An 8,745-nucleotide genomic window follows, 5' to 3' on the forward strand; every position below is an offset into this window, starting at 1 on the left:
TGTGACACCATGATCTAGACAGATTTACAAAGGTTTAAAATGCCTGGGATTCCCCAATAGTCCACCAGAGAAGCATTTTAAATAAGTAGTAAAATGCTTCCTTGTTTACAGTTTCTGTCCAGTGGAAATGTTATTTTTTGCTGACTGACACCTGCACTTTCCAGTGTGTAAAGGGTTAGGATTAGCAGTCTAACTACAGCTGTTTTGTGCCAACAGTGACTCTGTATTTACTTGACTACTGTGCCGTCCACATGGTCTGCATCTTGAATGCACTGCAGCTAAAATGGGGATCCTGAAAGTTGCGTTTTGTGCAATCGTATTCTTATATTTGCATAATTTAAAAAGAGGTCAGTAAGTACTCACACACAGACTACAGGGCAATGTATGTAAAGACTATACAAGTCATACAAAACCAAAAGAACATGTATCTGCGGTGTTTTTAACCAAAAGTCAACATCCAAAGTTGAAAAAAGCTAGAAGGATTTCACACCAAAACCAAGAAGAATTCTTTCTTTTATTTGGTTCAAACTAGCAGGTTCCAAAACAGGGAGCGACAAATGCCCTGACAAAAAGTATTTTAATAAACAGAATTTTAATCCACATTCAGTGATTTTGTTGCAGCTGCACAGATGTTGTGGCGCCACAGTTTGTGAATATTATGGATGAGGTTGAAAATGAACATGGTGGTATTTTCTAAGCAGTGGTCTAGAATAGATTGTCTTTAAAATGTAATCCTAAACCCAAACACTGGTAATTATAATATGGCAGGTTTTGCTAACACATTTCCCTGTTTGATGAATACATGCAAAGTTCTAGTTTGGATCATTCTCAGCTTGTTGTTTCGATTCATACTCTAGAGAATTTTATGAGACAAACCAGCAGTAAAGTTACAAGTCACAGCAGCCTAATTGTTGCAACGCTTACACCCCATAATGTGAAAACCCTGCATGTATTAGCATCACAAATGACCCTAGAAACCCACACCATGGGAACCCCTGACCCTATCATCATTGTCTTCTGCACACACCCCTCAGCTGGGGGTGCATTAGACAGGGGCGTCTCAGCCAAGCTGCAGGGTCGGAGGCTGTTTAATCACCTGGAAATGTCAGCCCCATCCCCCCCGACCCCAACCCCAACCCCATCAGCCTCCTCCAGCAGCAGATTGGTGCACATCCCCTCCTCTCCTCCCAGGTACATGCCCGGGCGAATATCTTCTGCCAGCTTTGCAGCCGACAGACCAACATACTTTGAATGACAAATGGTCAACAGTTAGATTGTACAGATAATAATAAATGTGTATGAGTGGAGAATGTTGCTGTGAAAAATCCTGATAGGGGCCCTTTCCTGCTTGAAGCTGTTTTCTTTTTAAGTAGTCTAACAATTCGTTTTTAGTACAACTGTTACGACTGTTAGCAGCCTGTAGTTTGGATCCGTGCATAGCTACATTTTAGTGTTATTTTAATTGATTATTAATATGCTGCTCCATCTGCAAATGACCAAATATGCACTGGTGTCAGGAACCAAACGTTTACTGTAATCAACGTAGAACAAAGAAGCTCCTTTATGAAAACATCTACCGTCCTCATTCTGTGATTAAACAAAGAGACTTCAGCTGTCGAGTATCCAAACGTGCATCTTTTCAGTGTGAAATTCCCTCTGTTACTATTTGTGGCAAGCTGGCAAAAAGTTTGGCAAATATTCTCTTGATTTATCGAAATCAGATTACCAAAGCGTCGTATTAACTTTAAATACATATTACAGTGTATTTCTGGACAGAAAGTTGCCCTGCAGGGAATTTACATAAGATAGCTATCTTTTAATCTCCATTGATGGATGAGAAAAAAATGTCATTCTATCCTTAAAATACCTTTTGTTTAAATGTTGTGATTCATAACCTGCTTTTAGTGTCTTTGCAACTTTAGAACAAGTGCAGGCTAAAGGGTCAGACACACACACACATACAAACACCTGCTGATGCCAATTCATGACTGATGCCACCTGTGATGAAGTCACCTGCCAGGTGTTTAGTTCCATGCTGTATCATCAACATTGTTTTCTGTTCTGCAATGTGTTTGTGTGTGTGCGTGTGTGTGTGTGTGTAACATGAGTGCAGCCATGCAACGGAGAGACGACATGACGGCACCAGATAGGGTGAACACACAGCTCCCTGACCCTGTTCTCTCTCTCTCTCTCTCTCTCTCTCTCTCTCTCTCTCTCTCTCTCACACACACACACACACGCACACAGAGTAATCTATACCTTTGCAGTAGTGATAAGCATGCAAATGAAATCTGCCGCCTTGTGTCTCACTCCTGCAGTAGAACCAGGTAACTCTTTTCTCTCACACTGAGTCTAATCTGAACCTCACTACCTTTAAATCAACTGCAGTACAACATCTTCATAACTTGTGGTAACATTGGAAATAAAAAGATGAAATATAAAGGCTTTTTAGGCAAAGCACTAGTTTGCAAACCAGTGAGTAACAGTGGCTCAGGCAAATGACCTGTGTCTCAACAGTTGGGACCAGGTCTATTTTGAAGAACGTTCCCTCCCCTGTGTATGTCTCTCTGTTTTGACCCTGACACAAACTGTCCAGGGTGGACCCCGCCTCTCACCCAATGACAGCTGGGACAGACTCCAGCCCCCTACGGCCCTACTCAGGATGAGTGGTTACAGATAATGGAAGGATGGGTTTTGTTATCACCCCTGTGGTTTGAAGACAAACTCAATATGTTCTTAAACAAACAGTAAAAAACTAAAGAAATGTGCGTTTGTTAGTTTTATCTTAAGTCTTGGCATCGTGAATCTGGAAGCAGGAGGAAGACAAGACGAGAGCATCAAAGGAAGGAGAAGCCCTCTGACTGGTCAGTGGAATTCCCAATGTGTGTGTGTGTGTGTGTGTGTGTGTGTGTCCTGTCACAACCAAAGCAGAAGGCTGCAGCATGTGTCCCCACTGTTGAAAGCTGACCCAGTGTGTGCAACAATGACATCACCTCCACAACACCAAAGCTCCACAGCCTCCTCCCTTCATCTCCCCCAAACTCACCGGACGCCAAATCAGTTTCTCCTCTGTCAATTACAAGTGTTTTAAGTGTTCTTTTAGCTTGGTGCTCAACACATTCTCTGAGCTCCCTCCATCTGTCAGCAGATCACCAGCATCCTAACCAACAGGTCACAGCAGGTAAAGATGGGAAAATTTACATCCTGCATATCCACCAGCCCTGTGTCAACTGCGCAAACCGTCAAATTCTTGAGCTCCACCGTCTTACCAGACTTGAGGTGGGACAACAACATCCATCCTCAGAAAGTTTCAGTAGAGGATGAACTTCTTACCACGAAGGAATTTCAACCAACCACAATTTGCAGAACAGACCCAGGGAATCAGGAACTGCAGAACAGACCGCAGCAGACAGTGAGAACTGTCCTGTACCCTTCTCCAGGACCTGTACATATCGAGAGCCAGGAAAAAGGGGAAGAAGCACCAATGTCTCTCACACTGTACACGACCTCTTCCAGCTTCTCTCCTCTGGCAGGAGCTACAGAGCTGCGTCTGCCAGAACCACCAGACCCCAGAATCGCTTCTTTCCTCAGGCCATCACACCTATTAACAGCTGACCTTGTATTTACTGCTACATTGCTGCTATCCATGCTGCCCAGTGCACACTGGACATATAATACTCAACCTCTAGATCTCCACACATTTATAATCTTGTTTGATTCTATTCAAACCTACTGTTAATCTTGATTTGATTTGCTTCATTTGTTTATCGTCAGCCCCACTCCCTGTCCTTTCTCACTTGCATTTGACAAATTAGCTCCCACTGCTGTTGTGATAATTGTCTGCTAAAGAGGCACCGGAGGGGGTGGAGACACAGTGGAGGGTGACGTGCTGCAGAAAAGCCCGAACACAAGCCACCTGTTTACTGTCTGAGTGGACTGTTACCTTATCACTCGTACGCTGTAATGCAGCTGTTTGCAGATGGGATGATTTATGGGCAACTACAGATAAAATGGAACGACATCTTTTAGTATTTCCATCCCAAGCTATAACTTTTCTCTGATAACTCGTACAGTGACAGACCAACACCTAAGGCCTTTTTGTGTGATTTTCTGTCTCTAATTTTGCTTATTTTAGTTATTTATCATTTGTGTCATCGGCCATTTTTGCTCTTTGTGGTGATTTGCTTGTGTCTGTTTTTGTTCGTGTTGTTTTTTCGACACTCTGTGGCCATATTGTGCCTATTAGTGATAATCGTCTTGTCTCTATGGAGATTCTGTGTAAATTTTGGGCTGTTTTGTCATTTTGCAGTTATTTGGAGTATACTTTTTGTTCCTTCTGTTTCTCTTTTGGGTAAACACTCACTTTGCCCAGAGGACCCTTTACCTGTAAGGCCCCTGGGCCAGTGCTCAGGCCCTTCAGTCTAGTGATATTTTGGCCTATAAAAAACAACAAAAGTGTGTACAGTCAAGCATAATTGAATCTTTGTCTCATGCTTTGTCCCGCTTATATATTTTGTGTTTATGTTGGCAAATGCCTTATTAATTATAGAGAAATAAAGACAGAGATTGATATAAATGAAGAAACAAGACTCTTTGTTGTTTACAGAGGAAGAAAACAGAGAAATCTGATGGACAAGTTATTGAAGAGGGAGAGAAGAGGAGGAACATTACCTCATCATTTTCACCTCAAACAGAGTGGCACAGATGGACCTGGTGTGTGTGTGTGTGTGTGTGTGTGTGTGTGTGTGTGTGTGTGTGTGTGTGTGTGATGCTCTGCTCAGTCTCTGACAGCCCACTAAATCCCTGTTATGATAAGTCAAGAAAACACAATGTGAGGGAATGTGCATCTTCAGCACATCACGTCTCTTCACACATGGATTCATTTCTCCTGCAACACAAGGCGAGAACAGGACGACACAGTTTTGGTGATATGAATGGAAATATATTCACAAATGTTCTCAATATCTCCATTATTTACTGCTATGGTTTCTGTTAAAGTAATATTAATGCAACACAGCTACATTTGAAGGTGATTGCAAAGACAAACACGGGTTGTCCACAACATTAACATCATCTGGTGGTTTTAATGTGGCGGAAATGGATCTTCAGGTGTCAGAATACACGGTACACACCAGCTTTGTGTATGGGACTGTGTAGATGCAGGCGGGTCACCGTGCTCATCCTGTCCACCAAAACAAGTTTCTGACTCTTAAAAACTAAAGTATGTTATGAGATTTATAAATACAGAGGAGTGACAAGGCAGGTATGAAATTTGCTGAGCAGCTCACTTTTTCCTATTAGAGACAAGATCGGATAAATCACCTTTACATTTTACTATCGAGACAGCAGCAGTCTCTTCCAGGATGATCACGATCTCAGAATGGTTTGGTGAGTGCTATAATGTGATGTGCGTCATATGCTACGGCCATCGCAGTCACCAGATCTCAATCTGATCAATATGGGAGATTTTGGACCAACGTGTTAGACAGTGTCTCCACCACCACCACCATCAAAACGCCACATTAAAAGCCCAATAGTGTTAATGCCGAAGTGCACAGAAGCTTTTCTGATGGCAACACCGGAGACACTTCCTTTTGTTTTTTCTTTTCACCTGTTACATAATAATCTCTAAATGTCATAGGTCTGTGTTTGAGCCTCTAATCCCTTAAATGTAAAATGATCTCAACATCTCTAAAACATGTTTGAACATAATCTCGTTTTTTTAAGACTTCAGTGTTAAACTGAATGTGTGTGTTTTCTTTGGTCATTTTCTGTCTCCCTGTTTTTTTTGGCAAATTTTCATGTATTTTTCATCATTTTTGTTTTCCCACTGGGGCCCTCAGCCTGCGCCCGGTTCATTAAAGTCCCAAATCATCTTTAAAACTCTTGCAGATTGAAAGTAGATACATTTGATTTGTGTTCCTATGATATAAAACTGCTTGATAGAGAAGCAAAAGCAGAACAGAGACAGTTTTTAAAGGAGGGCAGAGTCTGACGTGACGTGTTTCCCCAATTTCCCTGATTCCCTTTACTGGCTTCCCTCCAAAAAAGTTCATACTTCAGCTGTGAAATGAACAGAGTTGCATAAACCCCCGAGTGCTGGTTGTTCGTATCAACAAGAGAAACCAACGTCACTTTCCTCTCTCCGTGTTTAGAGCCTCAAGGGTTCTCGTGTTATCCCCCTGGGAGCCTGATGTTTGGCTCTCACAACAATGAGCTCATCGCTCAGGCCCCCTCAGCATCCAGGCCTCGACTGAAAGGGGATCCATCAGCTCTGCACTGGCCTGCCATTTCAACCCAGCATGTTGAGCTGCGGGATAATTAAACCACAGTTAATCCAGAGAACATGGGTGGCTGCTGGTCCCCATCACAGGGTGACATAATAAATCACAATGAATAAATCAGCAGTCCAACAACATGTAGGAACTTTAGTCTTAAACAGCTTGATTTGAGACGTTATGCTCTCACATGATGTCTTTGAGTTTGCACCACGGTTTGTGTTATATAAGGTGCTGGAGTGTCCTGTTACCGTGTCATTACACATCATGTTACTGTATGTTATATAATAATTATGTGACTCCACATGACTTTTAATTGTATGACCACGAATGTCAGTGTCATGTGACTCCCCACTTTACACAAATAATGCTGCTGGATCTAGGTCAACTTCAGGTCAGACTTCAAGTCTCTTATGAAATCACAGCTCATCATGTGTTGGGGATAAGTGACCTATGTGTAATTAAGTAGTAGTTAAACTGCACTGCTAGTTGGTTTACTGGTCACCTTTCGGGAGCTTGTTCTTTTATTTGCCATCTTTGGGCATCAAAGGTAGGATTTCTTTATTGTTTTTCAGAGCTCAGGGGTTTTCCAGGAAGCTGGATTGTCAGCTCACCTGTGAAAAACTAACTTTACAGTTCTACGGCACAGACTTCATTCCCAACTCTGAGGAAGGCGTCTCTGTGCTGCAGAATCATCATCAGTCATTTCCTGCTTCTGTGCAACTACGTGACCTGCTTGTGTTGCGCTGTTGTGTTCAAGTGTCTCGGTAAGACATTGAGCCACAATACACAATCCCAAGAACCCGAAACTACATCAGAATCAGAACTGCTGACAGAACTGCTGTACAGTGTACACAGGGATTTGACAGAGTGACAGCAAATACACAGGATTCAGCCATCGTTAATTTTATTTTTTACATCCACGGTTTCTTACCGTGGTGTTTTGAGATGCTTCTATGAAGAAACTTCATATCTTAGGTCAGGTCACAGCATGTGATGTCATCACATCAACAGATGTGAAGGACACAAACTCAATACTCAAGTAAATGTGCTTGACGAAAAGTACTCCACTACAAGTAGAAGTACAACTTCTAGTAAAATCCTTTACTCAGGTAAAAGTATTAGGTGCTTGTAAAATGTACTTAAAGCACCAAAGCGCAATTACTCCACAATGAACACATGTGCAGTACCTTTACCAGTACAAAATTTTATGTCTGATTCAAATTTCTTGAGAGAAAATTTCTAGTACCAAATAAAAAATTCGAGACAGCAAAAACAGCAGCACGGAGCAGATTTTAACAATTTATTTACCGACAGAGGCTTCATTCATAATAACACATGATAATTTATTGGTTAATTCGATTTTAAAGTAATATTAACATCTGCAAGAAGTATCAAGTAACTAAACGTATAAATGACTGTAGTAGACTTGCAAATACTACAGTAAAGTACAAGTATCTCAACATTGTACTTCATTACTGCACTTGAGCAAAATGACTTTGAACCCCTCTTTGGCTTTGTGAATTTCCCAGGTCTTCATATGTGTTCAGATTCATTTAGGTTGTGCTGAATTGTTGTGATCGGTAACCCCGATTCTCTGGGTGACATGAGATGAGTCTTATCAGTGTAAATGATGCTGCTCTCTGTTGTGTCCCTCCACCTTTACCTTGGCAGCAGGTCCTTTCTGCTGGTCATCTGATGGAATAGACACTCAGCTCTGGTTGCACGATCTTATCAGGTGATTAACAAATACTGTGTGGTCATTACTCAGTGTTCTGCCTAACAACAGCATGGCTGTTTGTTTTGACTGTGTCCACTGAAACTGGGCCACACGATAGTCTGTCATCATTGTGAGTGTGTATGTGTGTGTTTGTGTGTTTGTGTGTTTGTGTGGGAAACAGAGTGAGAGCATGTGTGAGAGTTAGTGTGCTTGTTACAGTGTGTATAAAAGACAGAGAGAGTGAAAGTCTAAAAGAGGTGTTACTTTAAAGCGGTAGAGCTTGAACTAAATGTAGTGCATTTCACTCTGTTTCTGCAGTTTTCATGAACATATTACCACTTCCATTAAATCCACTTCACAAAAATTATTTATACCAGCTAAAAAAATCCCCAGAGCATGATTAAGACCTGCTAATCATGATGGTCTGTCTCAGTTGTGTCTGTTGCTACTGAACAAGACAATCAGCCTCACATCACCTGTGTGTTTTTCTATCCAGAGTAACTACACTCAACTATTCAGAACAGGTGTGTCATCCTGCTGAAAGGTGAGAGAGGTCGATGTAACCTGCTTTGTCTTAAAATGTGGTTGATCCTGTTGCCTTGCAGTTTATAATCCAGTTAAGACCCCTGTCCACAGATTTGGAGAAGTTACAGTGTATATTGTTAAAGTGAAGCCCTGCACTTTAGGATTGTGTCATTATCCAATACTTAATCATGCTCAATATTACAGACAGTACCAGTAGAAAAA

This window comes from Channa argus, chromosome 6 (genome assembly GCF_033026475.1).
Source record: "Channa argus isolate prfri chromosome 6, Channa argus male v1.0, whole genome shotgun sequence".
NCBI lineage: Eukaryota > Metazoa > Chordata > Actinopteri > Anabantiformes > Channidae > Channa > Channa argus.